Source organism: Sycon ciliatum, chromosome 1, assembly GCF_964019385.1.
Source record: "Sycon ciliatum chromosome 1, ocSycCili1.1, whole genome shotgun sequence".
NCBI lineage: Eukaryota > Metazoa > Porifera > Calcarea > Leucosolenida > Sycettidae > Sycon > Sycon ciliatum.
In genome coordinates this window covers 48706885-48717085 of record NC_088643.1, presented here as the reverse complement: position 1 = coordinate 48717085, position 10201 = coordinate 48706885, and positions in this window count along the sequence as shown.

The window sequence follows — 10201 nt, the reverse complement described above, 5'->3', positions numbered from 1 at the left end:
GCATGTTACAAGGCGGAGGACACACCGTGTTCGGAAACAGTGCCCCTTACTACAAACATCCATGGTTGGCAGAGCCCCGGGCTTGCGACCATTTGAACCAGGGAGTAGTAAAATACAGTATTTTACTACTCCCTGATTTGAACCGTAGATCTACGGGTGTTAGCCCTGGTTCTGACCCTCAGTATACTAGGGAGTTGTTTCAGTGTTCTGTTTTTTTTTGTGTTATTGTACTGTCAGTCGTGAATTCCTCGCTCGTTCTTGGATGTCTTCTTAATTAAAGCATCTTGATACTTAGTCCGTTTAAACTAGCATTAATTTTGTTCTTGTCACGTGCTGTCAACCAACAAGATACTTCCCGCAACAAAACAAGGCTTATTTTATACCGTGTAAAGTACCATAAGTGCACCATCGACGAATTAGCGCTAAGTTCAGTTATAAAGGAAATCATCGAGAAGAAGAAGGGGGCGACATAACAATGCTGAAAATGCTGTGGTTCATGAATGTTAGGAGGATGAGCCTGAAGATGTAAGTTAGGTAAAACGTGAAAGTGAGAGAGTGTTGTCATGTGCTCCTTCTGAGTGCATTGCGGCCCAGCGCACAGCGCACTGAAGCTAGCACATGTACAGGTAAATATAGCACATAGTCATTGAGTGGAACAAACGGCGAGTTGACAACAACGATGATCATGCCTAGGCAAGCAGTGAGGCTAGCAGTGAGCGAGAGAGTGTTGACTGCTGGTGGACGTCAATTAGTTGCTGTATGTAGGTTTTGCAAGAGAAAGTCTTCAGTTCTTGTTCCATTGTTTTGTGCCGTGGTGTGGTCTGCAGTTGAAGGTCTTAGAAGCCTTTTTCGCTAAAAATGAGAACGGGCTAGGCTAGAACCCAACGTTTGTATAAGCCCAATTTGTGTATACAGAAAGACAGCACAGAGGCGAATAGGCTTAGGTTCTGCGAAAGTGCTCAATGCCTGATTCAGCAGAGCGGTGTACACAAACTTAGGTAGTTAGGGATCGTTGTCTGATGATTGGTTCAGCCATGAAACTCTTGAAACGGAATTTGCCAAGGTTTTCAAGAACGAAGTGCGACCATGCTTGCACCGGAGAAACAGCTCAGACTGAATCATTATCGTCATCTGTAAGTGTATCTTACTGCCGGTATAATAATGGTGGTGGTGGGGAGCCCGGGGACTCAGGATCATGGGCCGCTCCACGTTTTGCTACTATTGATGTGTGTGATTTCTCCAAATAGACTAACATGCATACAGTGAATCTGATGTCTTCATGTTACATGGGTAGTGGCACAGTATTTCAGCCTGACTTCATGTATACATTAGTACATAGGTAGAGGTACTCAGTAGTACATGACATTGTAGTCATGAAGTCAAGCGAAGCCATGACATTTTCATGACTTCGCTTGACTTCACGACTCTACATGTGCTCAGAGAAAAGTGGCATCCCTGCAGCCCTACATCCCCATATGGCCATGTATCCCTGCAGCTGGTGACCCATCAGCTCACATTCTAAAATAATTTATGGAGTTTTGTACTGGTCACCATGGTAACATTGACCTGTAAGCGAAACATTGCACTGGCCTTGCTCAGTGCCACTTACATGCATCTCGTAGGCAAGCTCTCTCTCTCTCTCTCTCTCTCTCTCTCTCTCTCTCTCTCTCTCTCTCTCTCTCTCTCTCTCTCTCTCTCTCTCTCTCTCTCTCTCTCTCTCTCTCTCTCTCTCTCTCTCTCCCTCCCTCCCTCCCTCCCTCCCTCCCTCCCTCCCTCCCTCCCTCCCTCCCTCCCTCCCTCCCTCCCTCCCTCCCTCTCTCTCTCTCTCTCTCTCTCTCTCTCTCTCTCTCTCTCTCTCTCTCTCTCTCTCTCTCTCTCTCTCTCTCTCTCTCTCTCTCTCTCTCTCTCTCTCCCCTTTGAAATTCGTGTCCACAGAATTGGGCACCATTGCCCGTTTGGCCTTGCGAAGTAAAATAAAAATCAATAACAAACAACAACAAGCAAGACATGGAGACTATGCCACTAATCCATGCATGCTCAGTCCTTGTCTCTGTGTTGTCCTGTGCAGGCCTGCAAACCAGTGTCCACGCCCGACGATACTACAATGCGGGATAGATCGCTCAAAGAAAAAAGAAAAAAGTTACTTACGCAACGAATTCATATGTGCCGCGGTGGTGCGAACTAGTCATTGCTGGAGGTATATCATTGGCGAGCCTGAGTCTGCCCTCATCATACTACAAAACAACCTCCAATGGAACTCACATGTCACGCACATAATAAACAAATCCAAAAAACTCCTTCACCAACTTCGTAAAACACGAGGCCAACTTAACACCCCCAGTTTGCTCGTAATCTACACCGCCTACATTCGCCCGGTTATAGAGTACGGCAGTCTCGTGTTATCCAACACCACCCGCACACAGAAGGACCAATTAGAACGCGTTCAGCGACGAGCAGCCCGTTATCTGCTTGCGGATCCCCCTTTTTGCACCAGTCCATCACAGCTCACTTCTTCATCATCTCCAACTCCCCACATTAGTCTCCTGGCAACTCTTACGACAGGTTACTCTTGCCCACAACATCAAGTACATCCGCGCTCCCCTTCACCTGCAACAGCCTCACCTTGCACGACCAATCACAGAGCAGCCATATGCACTACGACACATGAGAACATACACATTGAGAACATCACACACATACCGACACACCAACTCACCCATCAACCTGTCCCTTCACAATTTCAACCAACTACCCCCCAACCTGCGTGAAACAAATAGCAAGCATGCGTTTAAATCAATGGCGTCTACCCTCATTCTATCATCCATATGCTCCTGTAGTAGCTCACACTGTACCCCATCGTAACCCCATCCCCCTCCAATGTGTTGCGGGTTTCCTTACTTGCTAGACTGATTTTATATGATTCTGGACTGATTTGAATCATATTATCTTCCTTATTGGCCATGGGCTATCGTGGACATAAAGAATAATGATACACTGTACACTATTCAGCCATAGCCCTGCAGTCAAAGCTGCAATGGAGAGCAACCACTGGCGAATCGATTATGTCTTATATAACACTACAAGATGGTGGAGCTTGTGGAAAATGATTGCGGCGGATTCAGCGGCTGATTGAATATGTGCAGCCGTTCTTCCTTTCTGACCCAAACCGAGAGCATTATGTCTTATTATGATTATAGCCCTTAGGCCTTAACTACCAAGCAAGGCTTCTGTATATACCAAGTACAACGTTGTAGTACTGTATGAAGCATTATGACGTAGTCAGTTTTGTACCCTGCCTTGCTAGTACTGTATGAAGCATTATGACGTAGTCAGTTTTGTATCCCTGCCTTGCTAGTACTGTATGAAGCATTATGAGGTAGTTTTTGTATCTCTGCCTTGCTACAATTGTAGTACTGTATAGTAGTAGTACTGAATTGTAGCTGACTACTTGAGAACGGTTTTATTCACAACACCATGAAGTAAGAGTCAAAGCAAAAAGACAACCCTATTTCGGAAATAAATGACTACTACTACTACTCATAAAAGGACACACTTCAGGCTCATTCCGAGCATCTTGAAAGTTGTTGTCTATGTTGTAACCTCAACCGCATGTATTCATCGATGTCTTGATTGTATAGCCCTCTTGGCTAATGAATCCTCACTTCTCTGTGTTCAGGTCTAGGTGCTGAAAGCATGGCCCTGTAGGCCCCGTAGGCATTCTACCACCCAGCTCTATTGTTTGTTTGTTTGTATACTTTATTTGAATTCGCAAATCCAAACGAGCACAAATGCTGAATGACAAGGCAGCGAATATGTTATTATGTTACAGGGAAGGAGGGTTGGGGAGAAAATAAGGAGAAAAAAGAGAGAATGGTAGATATCTCAATGAAGAGCGAAGCGTTATCAAACTACAAGTAAGCCAGCGAACGATAAGTCGATAGTTCTGTAACCCGCCTAATAAACTAAGTACTTTTTTCAGGCGTGCAGTGGACTGTCATTAAAACAGAAACAGTAAAAAATAATAATAAGGCACCCATTTTGTTAGTCCAGGGGATGGCCCACGCCTGGTAAAGAGAATAAATACAGAAAATAAAATTAAAATAAAAAATAAAATAAAATAAACAAACAAACAAAGTACTGACAGTTACTGCTAACGAGAGTACTTGCTACTAACATCGGGAGGATAAAAGGCCCAACCCTGCCCTGCCAGTTACGGACTTACGGGGGTCGCCATGGCAAATAATAATGGTAAACAGTGAAAATCAATCACAGACAGGAAGCTGTCTCAGGACAAGTTTCTAATCATAACATCAGGAAGATCGGAGGGTATACGGTACGACGGCAGCTTTGAAGCTGCTGAGAGACGACAGTACTCTGACTGCATCCGGTAGGACGTTCCAAAGGGCACTACCTCGCTCGGAAGGCAGGGCGAGATCGTCCGGCGCGGGTTCGTGTGGCTGGTAGACGGAGCCCCAGGGCGAGATCCAGGCGCGTCCTACTATCCGCGCAGCGTACGAAGAGCTCCTGGAGGGATGTACTCGAACTGGCGTGTATGCACCTCCAGACAAAGACCAGGACCTTCTGCCGATGTACTTCTCCAATCCTGAACACCTGCATGCGTTCCAGGAGATCACTGGCACGAGAGAACCCCGGCCGGCCATAAACTGCTCTTGCCCCACGGTCTTGTGCTACTTGGAGCCGGTCGGTCTGGGCCTGAGTGAGACCTGGGCTAAACGCAACGGACCCATACAGTAGATCCGGCATGATAGCTGCCTTGAAGAACAGCACACGGCTAGCAAGTGTTAGCGACTTTCGTGTCCGCCACAGAGTTCCAATTTTCTTATTGGCTTTCGTGATGCTCGCATCGACCTGAGGCTGCCATGACATGCGTACATCCAAGATGATGCCAAGGTAGCGGGCACTGGTGACGCTTGGCACGGGTATGCCATCGCACTTTACCACAACGTTGGGACTCTGGCCATTGGATCCTGCAAAGACAAGGAGCTGACTCTTGGTGGCGTTGCGGATGAGACCACGGGAGGCTAGCCAGCGAGCTAGGTTAGAGACGGCTGTTGTGAGCTCAGAAGAAACGAGGTCAGCGCTGCGGCGGGTGGAAGTCAAGGCTATATCGTCTGCAAACTGGATTGACATAGTCGGGCAGGTAACAGTCGGTACGTCTCTAGTGTATATGCTGAAGAGCAGCGGCCCCGGACCACCGCAGGTGCATGTAACAACCCTGCCGAGTCCGGTATGAACACCGCAGGTGCATGTAACAACCCTGCCGAGTCCGGTACTAGTGCGCACTTGCTGTTGGCGACTTGACAGGTAATGTTTGAACCAAGTCAGTGCTCCTCCAGTAACGCCAATGTCAAAAAGGTCCTGGATAAGAATGCTGTGCTTGACTTTGTCGAAGGCTTTCGACATATCTAGAAGGCAGGCTGCCACAACTAGACCGTCATCTCGCCCAGTGTCGACTCTGTCAGTTAGTAGGGCAAGAGCATCTTCCGTAGAGTGCCCATGACGGAACGCAAATTGGGTCACTGGCAAGATGTTCATCCGTGCGACATGTTCCACCAACGATTTCTGCACGACCTTCTCAAGGATTTTGGACAGTATCGGTAGCAGTGATACCGGTCGGAAATTTTTGGGAACAGAGGGATCACCAGACTTGTGGAGAGGAACAACGTGAGCTAATTTGAACTGCTGTGGAACTTCGCCGCTGGATAGTGATGCATTAAACAATGTGGTAAGAGATGAAGCTAATATATCAGCACAATACTTGATTAGGAGACCCGGAATTTCATCACTTCCAGTAGCTTTGGCCGGGTTGACTTGCTGCAGCAAGCGCTCCAAAGCACCCACTGTGACGGGTGGAAAGGACACTAGGGAATGCTCTGCAGGGGGTCCCGCAGGCAGGAGTAGTTCGGATGGCCGAGTGATGTCGGTGACGACAGTCTCGAAAGCAGACGTAATCGCCTCCACACCACACGATGGCCCCTGATGTGTCCGCTTTCGACCGGTAACGGAGTTTATGACGGACCATAGCTGACGGGGGTTTCCCGTGTTCTCCGCGCACTTGTTTCGAAAGAACTCGTTCCGTTTACGCCTGTAGGCATTTGATGCAGCGGACCGGGCCTTTTTGAATGCTGAGTGGGCCTGCTGGCAAGTTTTGTCCGATATCCAACGCTTGTGCAGCCTGTTCTTCCGCATAGTGAGCTGATACAGCTCTCTGTCCGACCACGGTGGTTCGCTTGGGCGTTTCCGGCTTTGCTTGCAAGTGAATGGAGCATGGCGATCCAGAGCAGTTATAAACTTTGAATGCCAGTCTTGCCACATTTCATCCACGGTAGCCTGAGCAGGAAAAGCATACAAGTTTGCAGCAGTAAGGTCATTTCGGAAGTCGCTTATATAAGGACTGCCCTGAGGCCCGCAGTACCACTGCCAGTACCGGTAGTACACAGCAGTCACGGCATTCAACGTCACCTACATGTACAGACACTGAACGCACACGTCGACTCCTGTCTGATGTGGTCGCAAACCCAGCCCAGACAGAGCAGCAAAGTAAAGCCCAATCACAATGCCCAACATCCAGGTCTAAGCAGGCTAATCTCCCAGCAGCTGACAAGAGCGACTCCAGCTCCTCTGAGTCTGAAGAGTTGCCTCTTTCTGCTGATACTGAATCATTGGTCGACAACGAAAGCTTATCCAAGCCAGAGAACCAGCAGCTGTCTAACTTGCCCTGCGACTCCGACAGGGAGGCCAAGAAGGCAGACAGCGATGCATGTACAGCCTTAGGCCCACAGCTGGGAGGCCATAGCGACGATGATCCTGATTCTGGCGGGTGGGAAGTCAACCGATCCAAGCGTTCACGCCATAGCGTCACACCTGATCGGGACCAGAGTGCTACCACCACTGGATCCAAGCAACGGAAAAAACGGAAACGAAAATCTCCTGAGAGTGGCCAACAAGTCCTGCAGTAAGTCACTTCAGAAACTTACCGCTTTGATACACATTTACCTTTCATTTTTACACCCATGCCTAGTTCTGTCACTCATCACAATACCGTTAAATGTTCACTCAGACTCCTTTGCACCAATGCATTTAGCTTAGGAAACAAGCTAGCTGAGTTCCAGCACACACTGCACCAGCATAATCCCGACATAGCAGTAGTGACGGAAACAAAGTTTTCCTCTGAAACCGTTCCACCATCCGACTCCACATTCCCTGGCTACACCACCTTCCGGCTGGATCGAACAGCACGCGGTGGCGGAGTGGCGGTATGGATCAGATCTACACTCCCAGCCATGGTAATTGATGAGTTATTTTCTCCACATCACGAACTCATTTGGCTATCCATTCAATTGTCCCCTGGACAAAAGATAGTCTTGGGCGCTGCTTACAGGCCAGGTTCGACGGGGCCCAGTGACCTTACGCTCATTAACCATCTCGATGACATCCTTCCCTCTGCTCGTGCACTTGGTGCCAACCTCATACTCGCCGGTGATTTTAATGTGCATAACCGCAATTGGCTCCATAGCTCGAAGACCACACCTGCGGGGGAAGCCCTCGAAGACACATGCACAGCCCACTTTCTCATGCAGCACGTTCAGAGTCCTACTCGCGGGGATAACACACTCGACCTGGTGATGTCCAAGTTCAACTCTCCAGTGACCACGCAGATAATGTCCCCTATTGGTCGATCTGACCACGCTGTAATTCTTTCGGACTTCACAGGTGTTCTTCCTACCCATGAAGCGGCGGTGCAACGAACTGTCTGGCGCTATGAAAAGGCAGACTGGAACCGCCTCCGATCCTTTTTCCGCCAGGTTGATTGGTCAACCGTCATTACTGCCAACCCAGAAACTTCGTGTGAGCACGTTACTGCCACAATCATGAAAGCCGTTTCCCAGTTCGTTCCGTCCAAGACACTGACAGTGAAGTCAACGGATCCGAAATGGTGGACACCTGAGTGTGCAGCCGCCATGAAGGAGAAGGACAAACGCTGGCGCACTTGGAGGAAGCACCCTCACGATTTTGCACTGAAACATGAGTTTACCCGTTCTGTAAACAATGCTATCGCAGTCCTCGCTAGATCTAGAGTTTCCAAAGAGAACAGCCTCAGACATAGCTTGTCGAATGGGTCCCTGAAGGAGAAGGAATGGTGGACGAAGCTAAAGTGCGCTTGTGGCGAGGGTCGGAACACTGACATTCCCCTGCTCGTTGATAGTGAAGGTTGCGAAAGGGCCACAAGCTATGAGAAATCGGAGGCTTTCGCACGTTTCTTTTCCCACAAGTGCAGTGTGCAAGGCCGCGACCTTACCACGATGGACTTACCGGACACGGCATTCGCTGACGCACCTGCACTAACGACAGTCCACTTTCGCCCGGATGCAGTCCACCGGCTTTTAGCTCGCCTGGATGCCTCAAAGGCGACTGGACCCGACGATATTTCCGCTCGTGTCTTGAAGGAATGCGCCAGAGAACTTGCCAAGCCACTGTGTCAGCTCTTTGCTCTTTGCTTCCAACACGGAGTCCAGCCACAAATGTGGAAGACTGCCAGCGTGGTTCCAATCCACAAGCGATCTTCACGATCCGCCCTAAGGAATTATCGTCCAGTTTCACTGCTGAGCATAATCTCTAAGATCATGGAGAGCGTTATCAATCGTCAGCTCATGAATCACCTTGAGCGTTACAAACTCCTGACACCCCACCAGTTCAGGTTTCGTCGCCGCCTCGGGACCTCAGATGCGCTACAGGCTCTACACCACGCCTGGATCACAGCCGTCGGCCGAGGCGGTGCAGCACGTATTCTAGCCGTGGATATTGCCGGTGCATTCGACCGTGTGTCCCATGCTGGCCTCCTCCACAAAGTCCGCCATCTTGGCATTGGCGGCCCCCTGCATACCTGGCTCTCTTCCTACCTAGGTGGACGGTCCATTCAATGCTTGGTGGGCGGGCAAACCTCATCGCTGTATACCATATCAGCAGGAGTTCCCCAAGGGAGCATACTCGGCCCTACACTCTTCCTGATTTACGTGAACGACGCCTCAGAGACCCTGTCACCCGGAGCCCACCTGGAGGCGTACGCCGACGATACTACCTTGTACAGCCTGATATCCCTCGACACATCCCCAGCCGACGCAGCATTGAGCCTCCAGACTTCTGTTGATCGCTTGCATCAGTGGGGCCGCAGATGGCGCATCTCCTTCGAACCGTCGAAGTCCCAAGCCATGACCGCCACTCTCCGCAGAACCCCCATCAATTTGCCTCGCATTGTCTTCGGCGGCACTCCTGTCCTTGAGGAGAAGGCTCTCTCTTTACTTGGAGTGACCTTTGACTCGAAGCTGTCATTCAGCACTCATCTCCGGAAGGTTGCCACTCGAGCCAAACAACGCCTGGGCTTCCTGCGCCGTGCAGCGCACATTCTCTCTCCAGCCGGCCGCACCACAGTATACAAGGCATTTGTTCGACCAGTTATGGAGTATGCCCCCCTCATCTGGATAGGTGCTCCGCCCAGCTACCTGCAACGCCTGGATCATATCCAACGCTGTGCTCTGCGAATCATCGGTCCAGGTGCACTATTACCTAGCCTGGCCATCCGTCGTACTGTTGCCTCGCTTGCCTGCCTATACAAGCTGCATTACCTGCCTGGCCCTTCGCAGCTGCTCTCTGTTTTGCCACCGCGCCATTTCCCCTCATCCAGCCCCAGAACTCGCAGCGAGCACGGTAGCGTCATTGGCCATGACCACCAGCTCCAACACCAGCTGCTTGCATCTGTCCCGCTGGCATTAAAGCGCTCGTTCCCACACTGCAGTATTAGTGACTGGAACTCCCTCCCCGCCGCTCTTCTGTCCCAGCCTCACCACAGCAAGGGAATGCAAGCATTCAAAACTAATGTTTATCGCCATCTGCGAAGCACAAACTGGCTCTGGGCAGTCGACTCGCTATGATGATGCTCTCGTCGTTCTCCTCTATCCCTATTTATGCACCACAACTGGCTCAGACAACCGACTCGCCATGATCAGCCATGATGATGCTCCTCTCAGTAACAGCCCTTGTGTTGGTACGACCAAGTCACCCCACAGATCTCCACTAGTAACTTGCTCAGTTTAGACCAAGACATGAATAACCTTGGGTAGTAGTAAACCTAGGTGCTGTTGTGCACATGTCTGTACTGTTCCCCGGCCCTCAGTTACCTCAG